Source organism: Mytilus trossulus, chromosome 3, assembly GCF_036588685.1.
Source record: "Mytilus trossulus isolate FHL-02 chromosome 3, PNRI_Mtr1.1.1.hap1, whole genome shotgun sequence".
Classification (NCBI taxonomy): Eukaryota; Metazoa; Mollusca; class Bivalvia; order Mytilida; family Mytilidae; genus Mytilus; species Mytilus trossulus.
In genome coordinates, this window is record NC_086375.1 from 66,726,801 (window position 1) to 66,752,552 (window position 25,752).

Sequence of the window (25,752 nt, forward strand, 5' to 3'; positions counted from 1 at the left end):
GCTATGATTGCCAATGATAAACTATTCTCCAGAGACCAAATGCCGTGGAGCTAATTGATGAAGCAATGATATGTTACAGAATGGCCTAAAACATAGAATAAAACCAATACAATATAGTCCGCCTTGTGGAAACAACCTAGATGATCATAACAAGAGTATTGATTCATTACATGAATTGATTTCAGTATATAACCAACTTACGTGAATTGTACCCTATGATTAAAGATCACTTCAGATTATAACCAGCACAGTCAAGGGTTGAGAATGGTATTTAGAAAAATAACAAAAAGAAAGAGTTTGTCATCAAAAGCTTTTAAACACTTTTCATTCAAAACAAGCCAGATGTACAAGTGAAGAAGCAACATAAAACTAGCTTTTTGTGTTTTTGTTAAACCAATCTGTTGGTTATATTGTTTGAATTGTGTCGTATTTGTCATGTCGATTAAGGCTTATTTACTGGTAAGGGGTCTGCTTCAGTTGTTATGCTTTCGTTTAATGTATTCTAGATTTAGATTTTGCCATTAATTTGGGGACTTTCTGTTTAGAATTGTCCTCGGAGATCGTTTTTATTTTTGTTTTTGTTATTTACTTCTTTTTATTGAAGGCCGTATGATAACCAATTAATGTTAAGGTTTACATACACGTAAGTTGCACTCTTGTTGGTTGTCGCAATGGCATATTTTAACACTGCATCTTCTTACTGTTATCTTATGTGATTCTGAATAATGTTATCCTTGGTGCTTACCAGAGAGTAATTGCCCTTTCAAATACATTCGTGGATAGAAAAAAAAATGGTATTGAATGAAGAAAAAAATCATCTCTAGCGATATTGTCAATATCTGTTCCCAATTGTTCCCAATTATTCGATACAATGTTCAATTACGACCGTACATGTACATGCCAATCATCTTCAAAGGGTGAACATGGAAAATTGTCATCGACTTAACAGACGGAACCTCGACACATGCACTCCGACTGGTTGAAAGAACTTTGTCCTATTTTGAAATGCCAGTTTGAACCCTCGATTATGGCCGTTCAATCTGCATTTATCTTAACACCGAGGTGAGCATCATCCAGCAATCGTGTCCACTGCTGACACTTAATACTTGGCAGTGCAATTATGTCGTATAATGTTGTTTTTTTCGTCGGATAATTTTCGTGAACAGCTAGACATTTGACACAAATAATATTTGTTTAACCTCCAAAATAACATTTGTTCAACTAAAAGATGAACATAACTCTTATCTGTTTTTTAATTTTCAATGTGGGTCAATATTTTTCTGTGTTGGTTTTAAATACCGTACTAATTTACATTAAAAATTTTTTTTTTGGGTAATTCGATATGGTATAAAGTCTTATCACTGACTATTAATAGTACTTGTCATGTTTTAACATACGACAAGGGCCGAATGCTAGTAATAGAGCAAAAACCGCTACATAGTATGAGTTCATTAGTGGTTTGAATAATGCACAATCTCTAGTTTTCTGTGAGGTATTGTTCTGCCTGATGAAAGGTTAAATTACAAAAATACTGAACTTCAAGAAAAAAAATCCATTTTTAAATGCCAAATTCAAAAGCTCAAACACATCAAACGTATAGAAAACAACTATCATGTTCCTGATTTAGATTTTGATTCTTTTACTACAGAGTTGCGGTTTCTTCTTATATAATGTTCAATTGGTTTCTTGAATTCTTCTTGCGTTTTCATTTTGAAACATTATGCTTGTAGGTTATATAAGGACATTTATTATTCTAAATCAAATGTATAAAACAAGATTTTATGGAAAATCTTTATATAGTTAGGAAATGGTATTTTGTCCATAAATGTACCAGCAGCACTAGTCAGTGTCATTCCCAATGGTTTCATCATCTCAGTGATTACCTTTTTAAAGTTTTATGTTTATATATTAGCACTGGAATCGATCCCACTGCGGGTGGACTGTAAGTTCCGGAGGGCGTTATCAACTGCAATCAAAATCATTGTTTGTATTGACCTGATTTATAATGTACTTTTCTTGAATTCTTCATTTAAAAAATAATATATTGTTATGGTCTCAACTCAAAAAGACAAAATTTACCAAAGATGAATTCGGTTTTTCTTATACGTCTCGTCTGGTCATAAAGCTCTTCTGGTATACAGGTATTGATACATCCTTATGTCATCCTCGGCTTTTCAAGCTTGTTATATTGAACTTTCTTGATGGAAGTATGATAAAAAAAAAAACGCTTCGGACGCAACATATTGTAAGGTGTTATTTGTTATCCTAGCACTGGGTCGTCACTACCGCTACAGTGGAACTCAACTCCCAAGGCTTGCATCCTCTCTGTAGTTAGCACTTCGAAACTGACATGATTTAATCCTCTCTCATGCAAAGTTCACCTTAGATGACATAAGTTATTCTTTGTATGTCCCTTTTGGTCATATACAGTGTAGCTCCTCGAGTTTTCAGGTATTTATTAACATCAATTGCTTGCATGACTTTTGTTTGATTTGAGCGTTTCCGGTGAAAGTATGTCAGTCAAACAATTCAGAGTGTGATCTTTTGATAACAAATATTGCATCAAAGTAGAAATCAATACTATATTCACAATACCAGATTACACGGTCTGATAGGTTTTGCAAATAATAGAGTAAAGCGACAAATTCGATCAAACAAAATACTTTTACAGCATAAGATTAAATCGCTGATTTTGATTTTAGATATACTTCTCAGAGAATTGTAGACGAGATGAAATAATGATGCAATGTATTGTTAACAGTCAAGAGCTTCCTGGATATTGAATTAATTTTTTTATATAATGGAAACGATACGCGCTGAATGCACCTGTAGTTTAAATATATATATCTTTCTGTTGTCTTTAAACGTTTCAAATTCTTACATTGATATGATGTCAAAGCACATATAGCATTATGTCTTACAAACCCTGAATAAGTTATAATATAAAGTTGTCTAAAATCAAAGATACTCAAAGGGGTTCTTGTAATCTATTAAATTTCGTAAGTTGAAAAGCAAAGAAAATAATAAATAAAACATATTTTATGGATTTACTGTAAATATGCTTTTTCAGTGGTTGTTGTTTGTTCAAGTGTCACATATATGTTGTTGTTCCTTTTTTTTTTAGTTAGACTATTAGTTTTCTCGTTGGAATTGTTTTATATTTGTTATTTCGGAACCTTTTATAGCTAACTATGTGGTATAGGGTTTGTTAATTGTTGAAGGCCGTATGGTGACCTTCAGTTGATAATTTCTGTGTCATTTGGTCTCTTGTGAGGAGTCATCTCATTGGCTATCATACCAAATCGTCTTTTTAAAATATTTTCCTGTTGAAAACGTAAAATTGGAAACACAAGTGTCATGTTCCTATTGATCGGAGCTTCTAAATAACTGTTTAAATACATTGCTTAATAAATAATACATATCAAAATATAGATAACCTTGTTTATACAGGTCAGAAGAATTTCTCCAATGGGAAAAAAACATTCCCAAAAAATGACCAGTGATCTTGATCAAAATGGCTGAATGTCTTATAACCCTTTAAGCGATCAAACCTAAACTTTACCGCAATCTAAAGAAGAAATGTAAATTATCTTATTTGTCAATATTACTCATTGATACACAGAAAAAAAACCCACATTTATCATAGCATTGTCTTCAAGGTTTCGAATTCTTATGACCTACTATAACGTCAGGATGGTTGATATACTGTGAGTAAATGGATAATAAATAAACAATATTTCCAGAATTTCCTGCAGGCATTTGGATGTTTACATTCATCACAAATATCATCACATGATAACACGATTACGGCTTGCATATCAACTAAGAATAAACAGTTAATCAGGACAATAGTTTTATTACAAATGAATCTATGTCATTTTTTTTGGTTTTAACTCATTTCAGTTAGTTATTTATATTTCACATCGAGTTTAGTCTAACCATGTCCGGATTTTAACAGATATGTCAGCTAAATGATTGTTTTATCAAACCAATTGATGATGCAACAGGACTGTCGAATTATGTTAACTTCAATTTTTTATTGAATCTGGTTCGTGCAGCTAAAGGAATGTATTTCAAAAACATTTATATATGATAAAACAACCTCAATTATAATTTTCACTTTCACACCTTGACGGGAGGTGTTATCTTCACTTAAAAAAATGCAAGACGTATACAAATAAGGAGATGCGGTATTATTGCTAAAGAGACAAATATCTACCAGAGACCAAATGACGTCATGTTATTTTAAATGGAGAGTCATCAAAACCAAACCGCATAGTAATCTTTATAAGGTTCCAACACAACAAAATAGTAACGCAATTTAAATAGAAAAAATAACAGCAATCTGATTCATAATGATAAAATAAATTTGAAAGACAACAACAAACATCAACCCCTGAAGTAAAGACTCCTCGCTTGGGACAGTCATATACAAGATGAACATGTTTGTGAGTGCTCACTCTTACCGCTAGTATTGACCAGTAATATAACGTACACAATAAGAACTAATTTAAAATCCACACCATTGAATAAGGCTTGAATCATCACTTTGACATGAAGCTAAAAAAAAACAAATAAAAAGACACAAAGTACTGATCTAAGAGTATTCCCAATGAACAGATATGTACTAAATTCCCTTTTTTGTTAAAGGGAAGTATTAATTCCCCTGACACATCCGGTCTGTGTTATTGTTAGTTATCTTCCAGCTTTGTAAAGATCTGAAGAGTTGAGCCCTTTTCAACTGTTACAGTTCGTAGTTATGTATACAGATTCTTATTTTAGTTGTTTTACAGTTATTTTGCAGTTTTTTGTAGCTGACTATGCGGGATGTGTTTCGCTCTTTGGTGAAAGCCATACCACTACCTATAGTTGTTAACTTCTATATTATGTGGTCTCCTATCGAGAATTGTCTCATTGGCAATCTTAAAACATTTTCTTATGTTTGTAAATCAAAAGACAGTATACTAAACAAGGTAGATGTTCCTACTTTTTCGCTTATGTTTCTATGAGTATTTCGATTTTCATATACACATAATAATATTTGCAACTACGTTTAACGAATCCTTGTTTTTGTTGTCGTCTTGGCTGGCATACTGCAGGCATTTTGATCTGATGATATATATTATTTTACGTTTTTATTCCTTAGTCTGCTCATAATCTTTCTACTAGGAAGGCTACAATGGGAATGCGTATCTCCATTTAATAGATTTTTTTTTAAACCAAATTTTTATGCGACTGCTTAGTTGACTGACAAGTTTTTCATTTGTTTTGTCAGACCTATTTAAGTTGCTCCAATCTTTATATAAATAAGAACATTTTGTTTTCAAATGTTTCATACGTTTGATTTTTGGGATCTTTGAGTAGATAGAAGTCAAGTATTATAAGTTATATTAACCATTGTGGCGAGGATTTTACCCGACCACCTACTTTCACCATTGATTTTTCTGTCTGTTATTGGTATACTTGTATTTTGTATGTTATCCGGTTATGACATGTTTTAGCCTTGGTTTCATTTACAACAAAACTGAAAAATCGTGAAGTATAGTAAGTACAGTAAATTTAATTGGTTAGTACAGTTTCAACGTGACATCAGTTATTTTTTATCAATACAAAACAAAAATTGAGTTCATTATTCCACGTCTGAATGTAGTAGATAACAGCATAACAATTACAGAAGCCATTTTACTTCGTTAAAAAATGTTAAGATTAATTTGAAATTAGAGAGGTTAATAATTGTTAATAATTGGATAATAAAACAAAGAATGAATGCTTTGAAACTAAGTCTTATAAGGCAAAGAGCAAAATTTAAGTTGATTAGAACAGATTTTAGGACTCGTATCATGAAGTCAGCTAATCTTACAAGAAAGCTCTTTTATTTTTTTTCTCTTTTAGATATATCATATTTGTATTACACGAGGACATATGTCCCAACGTAGATCTCGAATGTAGATATACGTGTCAACGTTAATGTATTATTGTTACACGATAAAGTATTTTATTGTTGGCGATTAATAGTTATCAAAGGTACCGGGATTATAATTTAGTACGCCAGACGCGCGTTTCGTCTACATAAAACTCATCAGTGACGCTCATAGCAAAATATTTATAAAGCCAACCAATTACAAAGTTAAAGAGCATTGAGGATCAAAAATTCAAAACAAGTTTATCATTTAGCTATGATGTTTTAGCAAGAAACAATCTTTCAATGAGTCCGTTACAGAATAGACCACACCATGGCCATAAAAACAACAAAAACCGATAAAGAAAAAAACACGTGTCTAAATAACGCTGCACAATAAGCTTAAAACTGGGCAACACGAACCCATACAAAAAAAGACGGATTAGAACTCAGATTCTCCGTAATGACATGCATTTCCTGGTGCAATATAGTACACCTGTAATTATTATGAAAAAATCATGTTTACAGATGTCCATTCAGTATTCGTGTTTAAAGTGTAGATTTTGCATCGAAGGACACATAGATGAACACAATGAAACATAATTATGTAAATGTCAGACACACGATCTTTTTTGTGTAATGTTTTAGTTTGGAATGTATTTCCAATATATTGTTTTATGACAGGAACATAAAAAGTGCAAACAATATTAACACAGTAGTTTTATGCAACTTTGATCTTTTCGATAATATTTCTTCTGCTCACAATATTGCAATGTTTTATAATGTGAGAACTTCAAAGTGATCATATGGAACTTTAGTGCTATGTTTTTAAGTAAATTTTTAACGACTTTTGAAAATTGCAATGCTATTCACAAGGGAAATTAGAAAGATTTAAAATACTTAGCAATCAAAATATTGAATCATTAATTTATTTCTTTTATTTTCAGTATCCGGCAAATCTCTGTTATTGAGTCCTTATTGTTAAAAAAACATGTGACGATTTAGTGCTTGATATACATTTTGTTTTGAACACCGTAAGTGTATTGATAGAAATAGTATAAGGAATTAGTGCAGTTGTGTTTGTGTTGTTACAATACTAGTTATAGAAATCTCATAGAAACGCAATCAAATATTGAACAGAGTTATAAATAATGTTCTTTAAGTTTATTTTAATAACCTCAAATAGTTCAGTATTTAGTTTCAGTTACTTTTTTTTTTATACCTATAATCGATTTAACAGTATATCCACTTGTTAACATTGTTATCAAATAAAATTTAAAACACAAAATTTTGATGGAGTAATAAAACTATCTTTTTCAATCAATTTATTTTTTATAAGAGAAGTAATGTGTTTATCGTATATGCCAAGTAGGGGTTATTGCAACAAGTAAATGAACCCTTCTATTGATCTATCAAATTTTAGTTTATGATCAAGATTCGTGTCTGATATTGGAAACTTTTTTTTAAATCAATATTTCTGCTGCAATGCTAAAATCTGAAGACAATGTCTTTAAATAAGTTACCATTTTAAGATAATAGTACATATCTTTATGCATAGTTTTTGGAAGACAAAAGACAACAAAAAATTGGCAAAACTTAGTTTCATTATAAAGAAACGAATGCGTATACAGGGTAAGAGAAAATGAACAGCTTATTAAAAAAAACCAGGGATGTCCTAATTGACTGTCAAGTTCCTAGCCGTGAATGCTGTTGAATATAATTGACGCATACTGCATAGGTATAGCAGGACATTGTCTATTTTTTTTTTTTTTTATTGTCTCAGGGACAAGCACACCACACCTCCCTTTAGAAGTATTATCATATGTTTGACCCTGGGCTTACTCTTGTTTGAGGTTTGAGATTCGGACCATGGTTCTCTGGTTTACCTAGACTTGTAGATATCATTGTTTTTGTAAACTACCAACATATTCCCATTACTTTAACTTAATAGATGACAATGGAAAACGCGATGGTTCAAGTTTTTACTCCACATTCTACAAAAGAAGGAATCGAACACTTACTGTATATGCTGTTGTTAGACATTTCCTACTTACATTTTAGTTAACATGCGGTTCAAATTGTAGGATAATTTTTAGACAGCTTATCAAAATGTACCAAGAAAACTTTAAATGCCTCAATGCCTCATTATTTTCAATTATTTATAAATCTATATATTTATATATATCACAAATTAATTTTAAAAGAACAAAGACAAATTTTTAATGATCCTTTTACGTATAACATAAAAAAAAAGCAACCAAAGCAATATACCATAAAAAGTGCGCATGCAACAATCGTCGAATTTTCCCTAGTCATCTGCCTAAAAGGTTTTATATTATGGATAATGGTGCTATTATGGACTCTAATTGCAGGTAATGCATTACAAGAAGAAACAAATGGTGATGATAATTTAAAGAACGACTCATTTTGGAAACTTGTAACATGGATAATAGATAAGGAGGATACAGATTGCACTGGAAAAGCGCTTATGCAAGATATGCTAGATGGAGAAACGGTTTTACATAATACTGGTACTGAATCGGACACATCATTCGTGGGAAGTGGTTCGGAAAACATGTCCTGGAAGTCGTCTATCAGTCCCGATTCAAGATCAATATGCACGATACCGGAAACTCGGTACCTAGATCGTGCACAGTCAGAGGACATTGAATCACTTAGGCCAAAACAACGAGGAGTTTTTTTAAAGCAAATTTTGTTCGCTTATAATTCAAGAACAGCCAAAAAAAGCCGTTAACAGGGATTAATCGCTTGCATTTAGTAGACCAAAGGAATTGAATAAATCTCTTGATTTACATAAATCTTCAGAAATAAGCAAATCAATGAAATCTCTAAAATCTGCTAGGGATGTCAAGGATATAGAACTTAACTTAAAAATGAAGGAAACCGAATTATTGAAAGCACGATATCAAAATATTATGTCGAAAAAAGAACAAAATACGCTTATTAAACAAAGCTCTGAACCAGAATCCTTCAGTACCAAATTGCAACCAAGACAAAAGCTAGGCGTAGGGACTTAATCATTTGATAATTTTTTGGATGTCCCCAAGCCATTTTCATCGACATACACAAGACAGCCAAGGGACAAAAGCTCATCTAGCAAGAAAGACTATTTATCAACATCTTCTAAATCATTTGACAGCGATTCTGCACGATGCATATCAACTAGCCCGAGAGCAAAAGGTAAAAGAACAACAAGTGACGATGGATTCCGAAAGAAAGAGAAATATCGAATGAGCATTTGAAACAAGCCTGTCAAATCGTTCGACATTTTCCTCGATGACAGTGTCAAATTGTCAAAGAATTCAATGAGCCGACAAACCACAATTAGCATCGAAGATGAAGATGGAGTCATAATTGAAAATATTCACCAGGATAGTGACGAGGAAATGACTCCTTTAAGACCATTGTCGGTTGAAAGTGATAACGCCGAAAAATTTGATGTCAGTTTTGAATCATAAAAAAAACCAACGAAACAAGCCTACTCCTTTAGGAATTTTGAGTCGAAGTCTCGGGAATATAAAGGAAAAGACGAAGAAAGAGCAGCAGTCCAATGACAATTTAAGCTTCAGAGAACGAGGACGATAAGACTGAAGCAATGCAAGCACTATCAAATGAAGAGGTCATTTTAAACGATACACTACTTGATGGCAATATTAACGATATTCTCTTTGCAATTGATACATTATGGCCAACAAAATGATTATATCAAACATTTATAGGTTGTTTTACAATATGATTTTTATTTTTATATGACTTCGACTACATAGCATTGTTGTACATTTCATGATTGTTCGACATCTTTAGAATTTATATTTTATCATATTGTCTTTTATTTGAAGCTTTCGCTGATCATTAAATATTTACAAATGTATAAACATAATTGAAGCCACATGCGTTAAGTAAAGAACGAACAATGTCATTGAATGACTTAAGCGTATATCAGCGATAAATGTAAAGATAATTTATATAAAAGAGGGACGAAAGATACCAAAGGGACAGTCAAACTCGTAAATCTAAAACAAACTGACAACGCCATGGCTAAAAATGGAAAAGACAAACAGAAAAACAATAGTACACATGACACAACATAGAAACCTAAAGAATAAACAACACGAAATACTACGATGTACACTAATGTAGCTTGTATGATCAATTAATAAGTTGGTGCAGAGGTGCGCAGACTACAGTTGCACTGTTACTGTTTAATCAACCAAATATCTTATATTGAAAAATACAGGAGCCGCTTTCCTACCTTGGTATGTTTTTAAACACACTTAACTTTCTTTTAAAAGATATGTTCACCAACATCAACTATTCTTAAATATTGTTAAACGTTTATCATCTTATCTATATTGATATCTATGTGTGATCGTTCTGATTCTGCGTGTAATAAGTTCCACTAATTGTTAAGCTGCAATCATTTAATCAATCCAAGTTTAGATATTTTAATATAATTTGGAAATCATTTGCGTATTTCATAAACACAATATCAATAAACGTACACAACTTAACTTGTTAAATTGTTTGCTTCTATCATGTTGAAAATAGCATAAAAATAATCAAACACAACTGTTAGATATTCAAAATATATAAAAATTGAAATGTTTTACCAATCAAATTATGGTCTCAGAACTTTCAAATATTACATGTAACTTTAGTCTCTGTTATATATATATATATATAAAGAAAATATATTTCATGTACTGTAGTACGACGCTAGATTGAAACTGACGTGGAAAGGTAACACCCGGCCATCTAAAAACCAGGTGGTCGTGTGGTCTATCGGGACGGCTACTGTGCAGGCGATTTGGTGTCACGATATCTTAGTAGCAGGGGTTCGAATCCCGGCGAGGGAAGAACACAAATTTGCGAAAGCAAATTAACAGATCTAACATCGTTGGGTTGATGTTTAGACGAGTTGTATATGCATAATGTACACAGCCATGTATCACAATCACTGCTGGTGATCCGATGGCTAAATCTGTTGTAGAGTTGTTACTGTTCTTATAGATACAATTATTTTCTATGACTGTATTTTACAATTATTTGTAGGATCCTTTACTAAAGATATTTTTTCTGATCTGTAACAATAACATCTTCTTGCCTTATATATCATGTACTGTAGTACGACGCTTTAGTATAGATATTTTTTCTGATCTGTAACAATAACATCTTCTTGCCTTATATATCATGTACTGTAGTACGACGCTATATTAAAACTGACCTGGAAAGGTAACACCCGGCCACCAAAAACTTTTTTTAAGCCCAGGTGGTCGTGTGGTCTAGCGGGACGTCTACAGTGCCGACGATTCGGTGTCACGATATCTTAGTAGGATAGGTTCGAATCCCGGCGAGGGAAAAAAATCAGCCATGTTTCAACATCACTGCTGGTGATCCGATGGATAAATCTGTTGTAGAGTTGTCACGTGCTCAGACGTACTTATAAATATAATGATGGTGATAGATGGCTGTGTACATCATGTTTATACAACTCGTCTAAACATCAACCCAGTCTTATATAGACGAAACGCGCGTCTGGTGTACTAAATTATAATCCTGGTACCTTTGATAACTAATTAGATCTGTAAATTTGCTTTCGCAAATTATTTGTTCTTCCCTCGCCGGGATTGGAACCCATGCTACTGATATATCGTGACACCAAATCGCCTGCACTGTAGCCGTCCCGCTAGAGTTTTTATATATATACATATATACGAGTCTAAATAGAAAACTACATTCAAACCTATGATTGCGTTGGATAAAAACCGCAATTTTTATACGTGTGCATGTAAAACAAATTTCGTTGTAGAAGGGTCTAAAAACAGCACACACAACATTTTCTAAAAGACCAAAAAAGTGAAAAAGTATATTTAAATAAAACGCATTTGAGTAACAGGTCGAACAACTGATGTTCTTTAACCCTGCTGACTGCCATTGGCAATTGCCAAATAAAATTTATCACACGATGTATCATAATGGATCTTAATATAAATTTGATACTAAACAGATAAAAATTAACTTGTGGCCACGATGTTATGCCACTAACATACGATGTCAAAAAAATTTTAGTACACCAGATCCGGATTTCGACAATAAATGTCACTTCAGTGATGTTAGGGATCGAAACGGTATTCGAAAGGCCATATAAAAAGTAACCTCATCTTTAGAAATAGTACCCTCATTTTTTAGATAGACTCTTGAATTTTAAGAGTCAATAAAGGATGAATGGATCATGTAAACTGGAGAGAAAATATGATACAAGCCCAAACGAAAAAATATAAACGAGTCTAAATTGAAAACTACGTTCAAACCTATGATTGCGTTGGGAAAAAACCCCAATTTTTATACGTATATATAAACTCATCATAAATACCAGGATTAAAATTTTGAATTTACGCTAGAAGACTCATCAGTGACGCTCGAATCCCAAAAAATTTAAAAGGTCAAATAAAGTAAGAAGTTTAAGAGCATTGAGGACCAAAATTCCTGAAAATCATGTCAAATACAACTGAGGTCATCTCTTCATCGGGTAGAAAAGCCATAATTTTTCAAAAAATCTAAAAGTTTTGTAAACAGTTCATTTATAAATATGACCATATCAATGACAATTCATGTCAACATCGAAGTGCTGATTATCGTGGTAATGTTGGCAGCTCTACGAATCCAAACTCGACAGTATCAATAATTATCAAGGGTACCAGGATTATAATTTAGTACGCCAGACGCGCGCTTTGTGTACAGAAGACTCATCAGTGACGCTCATATCAAAATATTTATCAAGCCAAAAAAGTACAAAGTTGAAGAGCATTGAGCATCAAAAGTAATTCTAGAAAATTTTAAAGATTTCCGTATTTCCTTCCAATGTCCTTTCTATTTAGTCGACACATAATTTCCAACATTATGTAGCATTTTCTAAAAAAAAACCCACAATTTCTATGAAAAGGTGTTTGCCCATTTTTTTTAAATATAGATAAGACCGTTAGTTTTCTAGTTTCAATGGTTTTACACTAGTAATTTTAGGACCCTTTATAGCTTGTTGTTCAGTGTGAGCCAAGGCGTTGTGTTGAAGGCCGTACATTGACCTATAAAAGTTTACTATAATAAATTGGATGAGAGTTGTCTCAATGTCACTTATAACGAACCGTCCTATATCCATTAACAATAGCGAGGCCAAATATTACTAAATGTTCACACATTCACCAATATGTTACAACCATATTATGCTGATATAGCATATATTGTTATTAGAACACTTTTGGTAGTCGTATATAGGGCCATTTTCTACAATGTAAACACAATTTACAGGTGCACATGGCTGAAATTAGTGTGTCATAAGAGTTGAATATGTTTTTGTGTGATTTACGTACCTGAAGCTTTCAAAACATATTGTTGTAGCCGAGGAAATATATTCATCGACATTTTTTATTAGGGAGTTACGAAGACCTCTTACTCAGTGACAATCCTCTAAAATCAAACTTTTAAACATGCAATCAGGGCTACTTGACCGTCTTAACGTGTTTACTCATTTTGGGGTTCCATAATTAACATAATTATTAACATTTAATATATGATTTCATTATTTTTTTCCCAGTAAAAACATATTGCAAAAACAAAAAAATAAGCCCACCTTTTTGTACTTTATTCATAGACAGGAAAAGATGAACAGTTTTTATTTTTGCATAAAAATCAGAGTGCAGATGTTTAAACCCGGGTAAATAAGACAGTTTTCACAAAGATAGAAATCTTTTTGGACTATCAAATATGGTAACTATTTAATCGTAAATTTGCACTTAAGCTCAATTGGCCTGTATATGACGTTAAACGTTTTATACTTTTGTTGGTTTCGTTTTCATATATTGTAAATTTTGCAGAAGCTTTGAAAAATATTAAACTCGAAAAATCAATTGTGTGTAAACTGACATGTATCACACACGCTGTTTTAATTCTATCCAGTTAATTACTTTGTCTATAAAATCAATCAAATGTAACAAAATGAAAGTCAATTTTAACAAACAATAAACTGATTTTCAAAACAAGCTTCACTGATAATTTGCAAATTTACATTTTATCTACATTTTATACTCTTTGTTTTATTCCATACATTTCAATTTTTTGCTTAATGTGTAAGAGTAGTTTTGTAAGCATTATGCAGTACTGATAAATAGATAAATATATATTGGTTGTAACTACTTTGATCGTTATGCTTTTTGTTCGAGTTGTATCCTAATAGTAGCTTTAAAGAGAGGCGAAAGATATCAAAGTGGTATTTAAACCCATAAGTTTAATATAAATTGACAACGTCATTGTAAAAAAACGAAAAACTTATAACATTTAAAAGACAAAACATTAACTTAAAATGATATGCAAGATTCTTTTTACAATTTGACGACGTTAGAAATGCCAAGACAAACAAAAAGGGTGTATGTGATGTGACTGCTCAAATCTCATCTTATCTTGGATATTGATTTAAAGTATTCAAATTAAAAACATTTTCAAACATGTGCGATTTCGAGGATGGTATATTTGAGAGTTGAAGATGGTATGAAGACCTCTATGCTGTTTTTTTTTGTTTCATTGTTTTGCTGGACTGATTATACTTTATTAGGATACTTTCCTAATCAAAATCACAATTACGATTATAATAGAACCTCTAGTCTATCAACTCTGTTTGGCTTCTCAAACCTTCATCATATTTCAGATCACGTTTAAAAATCAAACAGTCATTCGATCACTTCATATAACTATATGTAGTAATACGGAAATTATGTTTTTCTATTATATCTAAATACTATAAATGTTAAGGATATCGTCCAAACATAATAAAAGTAGATATTGGATTGATTGTAAGCGTTAATAATTTCTTTCTAAATTCAATACACTTTAATTTGGATATTAGAGAATAACAGTTACAGTTTGTTTATATCCATTTTCACTTTGTGACCTTGAATAAAAAATGTCCATAACAAAGCAAATCTTACATTCAGACCAGCTTTTAGCTCGTATTTTGTTTTATTAAATCAAGGAATTAAAAGTTATTTATTACATGGTCATTTATTTTAGTTGTAGAATATTGCACCCAAAGAATAGAAATAATAAGATAATTCATATTACTAAGCATAAGTTAACTTTTTCAGTTTCTAGGGAAATGTTTAATTTTTCAAAACAGATTGTAATTAGTTATCAAAGTACCAGGATTGTATTTTGGACTTGTTTTTTTGGTACTTCTAACGAGTATTTTCCTGCCCATACGTCTTATGACGTCTTTACATAAATTTGTAATGTGTCCTAATTGAATTTTCAGGAAACGCTTAATTACAGCAGGAAACATTACAAGGTAATGTTTTACTCAAACTGTTAAAGACATCTTTACACTTACTCATATTGGTGTTTGATGTGTACTGATTGATATCTTAGTTTAAAAGGCATGACCTTTTTTTATCAGTTTTTATTTGTTTTGAACTACGGTCAGTAACTGTGAGTACTCGGGAACGGTACTTAGTGTCTTTTGTTTTTGTGATGTTAAAGTACCCTGCAACGTCCATTTTGTGTTTTTGTTGTGTCTTTCTGCTTTGTTTACATTTAAGAGTTAGATTTAAGGACAACAAATTTGAGAATGGAAATGAGAAATGTTTCAAAAAAAACAACAACCCGACCACAGAGCAGAACACAGCCGACGGCCACCAACGGGTCTTTAACACAGCGAGAAAATTCTGCACTTGGAGGCGAGGTTCAGCTAGCCTCTTAACATCGAATCCATACAAATATCATTAAATCATAAGTCAACTGATCAAAATACCCTCTTCCAAACTTAACTTTGCAGAAGCCAAACAAATGAAGATTTCCTCTAAAATGGAGAATTTTTTAATCACCCCTATTTGACACAATGGATTTTCTTCAAAAGAGCTATCTCTATCCATATCAGTTACTCCCTTCAGATAGACAGTCACTTGAATTGTGTTAAAAAAACTTCTGGTCGGAAATTGAAAATAACGAAGTATCGGCGGTTGGGTGTTATCAGACTAACAGTATTTGAGTGACCATTGTTATTTAATTCTCTCGTTTGTGCGTAATACACTTCCATTCTCAATATTATTAATAATGAGGTTATAAATTTACTGCTGTTATTTAATTTATGTTTCTGGTAATCTTAGGTTTTTCAATTAATTCATAGTTTAATTTCAAATATGACGTCACTTGGCGTTGAGGCTTTGACTTATTTGGATGTGTCTATTTTTTGTGTTGCATTTTGTCGGGTTATGTATCGTATTTCGGTTGTTCCTGTAATGAGTTAATACTTCATTTTTATCATGTATATCTTTTGCAAAAGTATAAAGTATTCTAAATAATAAGGATGTTCTGGTACCTAACAGAAAACCCTGGCCGTTTTTTGGCACAACTTTTTTTTAACTTCTGGCCCTCGATGATGTTCAACTTTGTACTTGTTTCGGTTTTCACACTTTTGTATCTGGGCGTCATTAGTAAGTCTTATGTGGACAAAATGCACTTCTGGCGTATTTAAATTTTAACTTGTTGCCTTTTGTTAGCTATTTGTCGTGTGTTTCGTTTTCAATTGTGTTCTCCTTTTTATTTATATTGTAGTCCTGTTATGTTGTAATGTCATTTTAATGTTATATTTCACATGGCAATAAAAGAGGGAGGTTTGGCATACAACAAAACCAGGTTCAACCCACATTTTTTTCCTTTAAAAATGTCCTGTACCAAGTCAGGAATATGGTCATTGTTATATTATACTTCCTTTTATGTGTGTGTTACATTTTAACGTTGTGTTTTCGTTGTGTCGTTTGTTCCTATTTTTGATTGTGAATTCACATTACTATAAGACGTGTCACGGTACTTATCTTACCCAAATTCATGTATTTGGTTTTGATGTTATGTTTGTTATTCTCATAGGTTTTTGTCTAATGCTTAGTCCGTTTCTGTGTGTGTTACATTTTAATGTTGTGTCGTTGTTCTTCTCTTATATTTAATGCGTTTCCCTCAGTTTTAGTTGGTTACCCCGATTTTGTTTTTTGTCCATGAATTCATGAGTTTTGAACAACGGTATACTACTGTTGCCTTTATTTAAAGCTTTCTTTTATTTTTCTTGGATTGAACTTCTAAACAGAGTCACTACAGGCGATGCACAATAACAGTATAGAACGACAGGAATATTCAAAACAAAAAGTCCGTAGTCAAATGACAAAATCAAAGCTTAAACACATCAAACGAATGGATAACAACTTTCATATTCTGCGAGGATCATAAACAAGGATTTTTTCTATCATTGAATTGCTTTTAGATAATGGCCGTACATGTACTTGGGTTTATTGTGTTATTTATTATAAAGGGTATTATAGTCCGAAATGCCGATTCCTTAGTGATATTAATTCTACGTTTTATTATACAACACTGGTACCCATGCACTAAACCGCACTTAAGATGGACATAAATTTGCCAATCTCTATAATCAGTCCCGTTATGAGTTATTTTATGAAAATCACAATTAAAACGGAATCTTTCATATTAAACATATAAAATGTCACGCGGGGTTAACATTAATAACAACACATAAAAAATATCTAATAGATTATGAATGAATAGTATGACGTTATAATGCATTTATGAAAATTCCCGAGAGAAAATATTTAACTTATTTTGAATAATCAAATGGCTTCGATATTTTTAATTTGCATTCAATTTACAAATAAAAATGCATGCTTAAGCATTCATATGTGCAAACCAATTAAATGAATAAAGATTTATTTCGTGTGAAATGACCGGCAATCGAATAACCGATAGTTGTTGTAATGTAGATAAAAGAACAATTGTTCGTTCACGTGTCTCATTTGGTTTAACGCCTCTCTTGATACATACACATATCGTTGAGTAGCTAAAATGTCGTTAAAACCATAAGTACATTTCAGTAGATTGAAGACACCTGTACATTTTATGTGGCAACTTTTGAGATTGATATAAAAAAAAAAGGAAATGTGGTAGATTGTCAATGAGACAACTCTCCACAAGTGATCAAATGACAGAGAAATTAACAACTATAGATCACCGTACAATATTTAACAAAGGCAAAGCATATACTGCAAGGTCAGCTATAAAAGGCACCAAAATGAAAAAAAAAATGTCAAACAATTCAAATAAGAAAGCTAACGGCCTAATCTATGTACAAAAAATGACTAAACAAAAAGAAATATGTGACACATAGACAAACGACAAAAATCACTGAATAACAGGCTCCTGACTTGGGACAGGCACATACATACAGAATGTGGCAGGGTTAAACATGCGGAATCCACAGTCACCCTAACCTGGGACAATGGTTAGTTTATTTTGGAGTAGATTCAAAAGTGATAAATGTCGATGAAATTTCAAAAGGAAAATGTTGTCTGACACAATGAAATATTCAAGTTATATAATGGTTGAGAAAAAGGGTAAAAAAGTAACGAGTACTCGAGAAGGTGTCCTTAGTCATCTTAAGAAATAATGGTAATATAGTTTGACAGAACAATCTGGAGTACATTATCGCGTTTTCGATTTATGACTTTTGAACACCAGTATACTATTGTTGCCTTTATGTCACATAATGCACACCGCTTTACGTAATCTTGGTATCACTGATGAGTAAATTGAAAGGTTATATTACAAAATTGTAACATTTGATTTCTGGTCTGCAGCCTCACAATTAATTTGATTTTAATTCTGACCAAAGAAATAATTAGAAAGACGTGTATTTACTGTGATGTCAGTGGAAAAAGAATTTCTATTTACACTGGTTCATAAGGAAATAAGGTTCAATTAGTTTGTCATATATAGATATAGGAAGATGTGGTGTGAGTGCCAATGAGACAACTCTCCATCCAAATAACAATACATAGATTTTTTTTCTAGGTAGATATTTTCTTTATTTTTTTTTTAATCGACACATCAATACCGGACTTAAATAAGAGTAAGTTCAAGGAAATCGCTTAGGCTAAATCAGTTATCTTTTCTTACGTTTTAAAGGATGGAATAGAAAAAGCTTAAAATCGTACGATGCTTATTACATATTTTAAAATTGGGTTTTTAAAAAACTGGCTCAAAAACATTTAAAATCAAATATTGGATTTGGCTTTCGTGTAGCTCTCCTTTTCACTCTGATGAAATCCGTTATTATACAAACATGCGATCTTAGATATTCAAAATCTCGCTTAGATGAACTATATTTCACATCGCGATAGTGAAAATGCTAAGTTTTGTATACTGAATGCTTGACTTATCAAGCAGTATAGTTATTGGAAATATTTGTTATATTCGGTTGACATATTTGTTGCATTGTACTATTAAGTTGGAATAATGTTATCTCAGTGTCGACATATCATGAAGTCGCGCTCATAACAGGCACCACTATTGATTTAAATTCTCAAGCGATTAATTATACTGTGATCGATGATTTAATGCAAATGGCAAACCGAGAAAACAATTGGATAACAAAAAAACATAGCGGAATAAAGACATGTTATAGTTATTTTCAAGGATTAAAACCCGATCATCATCTGATATTTAAAAATACACTTATCAAGTACAATTCTTTTCAACCAATCACTTGGTATCTTTTAAACGAAAAATTAAAACCAAGGAGAACTATTCACTGAGATCACTCACTTTTGAATTTTGTATTTTCATATGAACTTGCGCATTCATTCTTATATTTAATTATTGATTTTTTAAATTTCGATATTACACATTACTATTTCATTTTCAACAGGAACCAATTGCAATTGATAGAAATATATATTAATCCAATAATTCATTTTGATCTAGAATTTGATTTTTATGATTCGCGACTTATATCATCACATTCATCAGTTCAAATTACTTCTATTTAGTTGTTGAATATATTATTATTTTAGTACTGATAATAAGACAACACTATGATGTGACAGTAGAGTTTAACTTTAGAGCTTGAAGTTTAATGAAACTATAAACACACTATTAATAGCGGCTAGATTTTGTTTCATTGTACTTTAATATTCAACATTCGTTTATTGTGTTCAATCCATTACAATTATAGGGTTACATGTTGGAAAATGTATATTCCTTTTTTTAACAAGATTTCACATTACCGAAATCGTTATCAAGATACAATTATATTACTCGTTTTGAAGTTTGATCCTTATCAGTTGGGTACTTGGGTATCTTATTAATACAATATTTGCATAAACATTATGTCATTAATACTATAATTCCACAAACAGCTTTTCTTATGAATACTCTAAATAAATATTTTTATAGATACCATTTATTCATAATTTAGAACTTTTACTTTTGAAACATATGTAGAGTGAAATAATCACCATTACGTTTGAATAACATGTTTAACCTGAATGTTCTTGTAATACTACTATATTCCTGTCATCTAATGGTGTCATTTTAGTGTTTTATTAAATATGCCATGAAAGTGCTAGGTTTTGCTGGCCATAAAACCAGGTTCAACCCACCACTTTTTTTTCTTAAAATCTCCTGTACCAAGTCAGGCAAATGGCCGTTGTTATTTTTATATAGTTCGTGTCTGTGTGTGTTACACTTTAGTGTTGTGTTCGTAGCTCTCCTATTATATTTTATGTGTTTCCCTCAGTTCTAGTTTGTAACCCGGATTTTTTTTCTCATTCGATTTATGAATTTTGACTAGCGGTATACTACTGTTGCCTTTATGTAAAATAGAGAAAAAAAAATCAGAATTATATTTTTATGGTTAAATTATTTAGTAAATGAAACTCTGCCACAATGAAAAACTAATATGTTTTCAAATTATAACAGAACTATCGTATTTGAAAAATCTTTACCTTACCATTTTTCCTTGGACCAATATTACTGGTATGATTAGGCTCACCGTCAGTTCTTATTTTTTTTAACTGTTAATGGGCATTGTAACTTATTAATTGTGCTGGATCTGGCGGAGAGAGCCTAATTTTTCTGATTTTTAGAAAGTTTTTCGTGCTCTATTTCTTATGTTGGGTAAAATAGTTTTAATGTTAGAAAAGTCATTAAATTAGAAAAAACAAGAAACCGTAAAATCAAAACCAGTACACATCCATGATATCAGGACATGTGATATGATTTCCAATGATAAACTATTCTCCAGAGACCAAATGCCGTGGAGCTAATTGCTGAAGCAATAATATGTTACAGAATGGCGTAAAACATAGAATAAAACCAATACAATATAGTTCGTCTTGTGGAAAGTGGTATTTGAAAAAAATAACAAAGAGCAAGAGCTTGTCATCAAAAGCGTAGTAAATATTTTTTTTACAACTTTTAAACACTTTTCATTCAAAACGAGCCAGATGTCCAAGTGAAGAATCAACATAAACCTAGCTTTCTATGTATTCAAAATTATTCATAGGATAATATAAAATTGTGTAGTAATTGTCACTAGAAATGTTAGTAGTTAATGAACAAATTGCAGTCGTTTATCAGTATCTTATTACTACACATAGCGATTAATTTTGCGTTATCTTAGCCAATTTGTGTCAAATAACATAAGATTATTACTTTAAGAGCAAATGATTGTTCATATATGTAATGTCACACGTTTTTATTGAATAATTTTTCAATACAGAAACCAAATAATATGTTGATTACATTTTAACAAAACAATAGTTATCAAAGGTACCAGGATTATAATTTAGTACGCCAGACGTGCGTTTCGTCGGCATAAGACTCATCAGTGACGCTCATATCGAAATAGTTATAAACCAAAAAAATACAAAGTTGAAGAGCATTAAGTCCAAAATTCCCAAAAATAGTGCCAAATACGGCTAAGGTAACCTATGCCTGGGATAAGAAAATCCTTAGTTTTTCAAACTAGACTAAAAAAGCAACATGTACTCAAGCATCACTTTCCCGAGCCGGTGGTTAAACCCGACACATTATGCATGTTCTAATTTGGGAGCCTGTGGTTCCGTTGTTGTCGTTGGTTGTTATCTTTTATATTTCTCGTCTGTTTTCTAAACCAAGCCGTTGGTTTTATTGTTTGAATTATTTCGTATTTGTCATGTCGATTAAGGCTTATTTACTGGTATGGGGTCTTCTACAGTTGTTATTCTTTCGTTTAATGTATTCTAGTTTTAGATTTTGACATTAACTTAGGGACTTTCTGTTAGAATTGTCCTTTGAGATCGTTTTTGTTTTAGTTATTTACTTCTTTTTATTGAAGGCCGTATGATAACCAATTAATGTTTAGGTTTACATACACGAATTTTGCAGTCTTGTTGGTTGTCGCATTGGCATATTACTCGCATCTTCTTACTGTAATCTTGTGTGATTCTGAATATTCTAATCCTTGGTGCTTACCAGAGAGTTATTTCCCTTTCAAATACATTCGTGGTTAACAAACGCTCTAGAAAAAAAAATGCTATCAAATGAGAAAAAAAATTCATCTCTAGCGATATTGTCAATATCTGTTCCCAATTGTTTCCAATTATTCGATACCATTATCAATTACGACCGTACATTTTCATGCCAATCATCTTCAAAGGATAAACTATGAAAAGTGTCATCGTCTTAACACACGGAACCTCGACACATGCACTCCGACAGGTTGAACGAACTTCGTCTTATTTTGAAATACAAGTTTGAACCCTCGACTGTGGTCGTTCAATCTGACCAGTCTGATTCTGATCTAATCATATCTTAACACTGAAACGAGCATCATCCATCAATCGTGTCCACTGCTGACACTGAATACGTCGTAATGGTTTTTTTTTTCGTCGGATAATTGTCGTGAACAGCTAGACATTTGACACAAATTATAATAGTTTATCCTCCAAAAGAACATTTGTTTAACCTCCAAAAGAACATTTGTTAAACTAAAAAGATGAACATAACTCTTATCTTTTTTAAATTTTTCAATATGGCTCAATATTTTTCTGTGTTGGTTTTACATACCGTATTGATTTTCATTAAAAAAAAATCAGAATTGATTGTTTTTTTGTAATTCGGTGTGATATAAAGTCTTATCACCGACTATTACTAGTACTTATCATGGTTTAACATACAAAATGCGACGAATACTAGTAAAAGAGCAAAAACCGCTACATAATATGATTTCATTATTGGTTTGAATGATGCACAATCTCTAGTTTTCTGTGCAGTATTGCTCTCCCTGATGAAAGGTTAATAACAAAAATACTGAACTCCAAGGAAAATTCCATTTTCAAATGCCAAAATCAAAAGCTCAAACTCATCAAACGTATAGAAAACAACTATCATGTTCCTGACTTAGATTTTGATTCTTTTACTATAGAGTTGCGGTTTCTTCTTATACAAATGTTTAATTGGTTTCTTGAAATCTTCAAAACATTATGCTAGTATGTTATATAAGAAAATTTATTATTCTAACTGAAATGTATAAAACAAGACTTTATGGAATATCTTTATATAGTAAGGAAATGGTATTTCGTCCATAAATGTACCAGCAGCACTAGTCAGTGTCATTCCCAATGGTTTCATCATCTCAGTGATTACCTTTTTAAAGTTTTATGTTTATATATTAGCACTGGAATCGATCTCACCGCAGGTGGACTGTAACTTCCGGAGGGCATCACTAACTGCAATCAAACTCATTGTTTATATTGACATGATTAATAATGTACTTTTCTTGAATTCTTCATTTAAAAAATAATATATTGTTATGGTCTCAACTCAAAAAGACAAAGTTGACCAAAGATGAATTCGGTTATTCTTACGCGTCTCGTTAGGTCATAAAGCTCTTCTGGTATACAGGTATTGATACATCCTTATCTCATCCTTGGCTTTTCAAGCTTATTATATTGAACTTTCTTGATGGAAGTATGATAAAAAAAAACGCGTCGGAACCAACAATTTGAAACATGTTATTTATTTTCCTAGCACTGGATCGCCACTACCGCTACAGGGGAACTTAACTCACAAGGCTGGTATCACCTCTGTAGTAAGCACTTCGAAACTGACATGATTTATTCCTCTCTCATGCAAAGTTCACCTTAGATGACATGAGAAATTCCGTTTTTACGACCCTTTTGTTCATATACAGTGTAGCTCCCCGTCTTTTCATGTATTTATTAACATCAATTGCTTGCATGACATTTGTTTGATTTGAGCGTTTCCGGTGAAAGTAAATCAGTATTCAGAATATGATCTATTGATAGCAAATATTGCATCAAAGTAGAAATCAATACTATATTCACAATACCAGATTACACGGTCTGATAGGTTTGCAAATAATAGAGTAAAGCGACAAATTCGATCAAACAAAATACTGTTATAACATTAATTTAAATTGCTGATTCTGATTTAAGATATACTTCTCAGAGAATTGAAGACGATATCAAATAATGATGCAATGTATTGTTACAGTCAAGAGCTTCCTGGATATTGAAATAACTTTTTTTTATATAATGGAATCGATACACGCTGAATGCATCGATATATCTTTCTGTTGTATTTAATCGTTTCAAATTTAAACATTGATATAATGTCAAAGCACATATATCATTATATATTTATACAACCTGAATTAGTTATAATAATACGTTGTTTAAAATCCAAGATACTTAAAAAGGCTTCGGGTTGTATATACTATTTCGTAAGGTGACTTATAAACTTATAACTTATAACTTATAAATAAAAAATATTCTAAACATGCTTTTTCAGTGGTTGTCGTTTCTTGCAGTGTTACATATTTGTGTTACGGTCATTCTTTTGTACATTAGTGAGGCCATTAGTTTTCTCGTTTGAATTGTTTTACATTTGTCATCTCGGAGATTTTACTTTAAGCTGCCTATACGGTATATGCTTTGTTAATTGTTGAAGGATGAACGGTAACCTACATTTTTTATTGGCTCATGTTGTCTCTTGTGAGGAGTCGTCTTATTGGCAATGTAAAGAAGAAGATGTGGTATGATTGCCAATGAGACAACTATGCACACAAGACTAAAATGACACAAACATTAACAATTATAGATCAGCCTACGGCCTTCAACAATGAACAAAGCCCATACCGCATATGGTCAGCTATAAAAGGAGCATACCAAATCATCTTATTTTTTTATATATATTTTTCAGTTGAAAATGTAAATATCGAGACACAATTGTCATTGTCCTATTGATCGTAGTGATTGAAGCTAGATAAATGTTTAAAGACATTGCTTAATAAAGGATGCGTACCAAAATATGTTTAACCTTGTTTTAAACAGGTCAACAGAATTTCTTAAATGGGTCAAAAATATGCATGACCAGTGTTTTTGATAAATGGCTGAATGGTTTAAAATCCTTTAAACAATTAAACATATATTGTATTCTTTACCGCAATCTGATTAAGAAATGTCAGTTGTTTTCTTTGTCAGTCTCACTCATAGATACACAAAAAACCCATTTCTCATTACATTGTCTTCAAGGTTTTGTATTGTCATGACCTACTATAACGTCAGGATGAATGATTTACTGTGAGTAAATGGATAATAAATAAACAATATTTCCAGAATTTTCTGCAGGCATTTGTATTTTTATATTCATCAAACATACTATCACATGACATCAGGATTACGGCTTTCATATCAACTAAGAGTAAACAATACATAGGGACAATACATTTATTATAAATGAATCTTTGTCATTCTTCATGATTTTAACTTGTTCAAGTTAGTGCTTTCTTTTTCTTTGTATTGTTTATTTGTCAAATCAAAGATCGTCGGTACCCTTAATTGTTTCATTGTTGTTTTCTTTATTTTACATCGAGTTTATAGTAACCATATCTGGATTTAAACAGATATGTCAGCTCAATGTGTGTTTAATCAAACCAG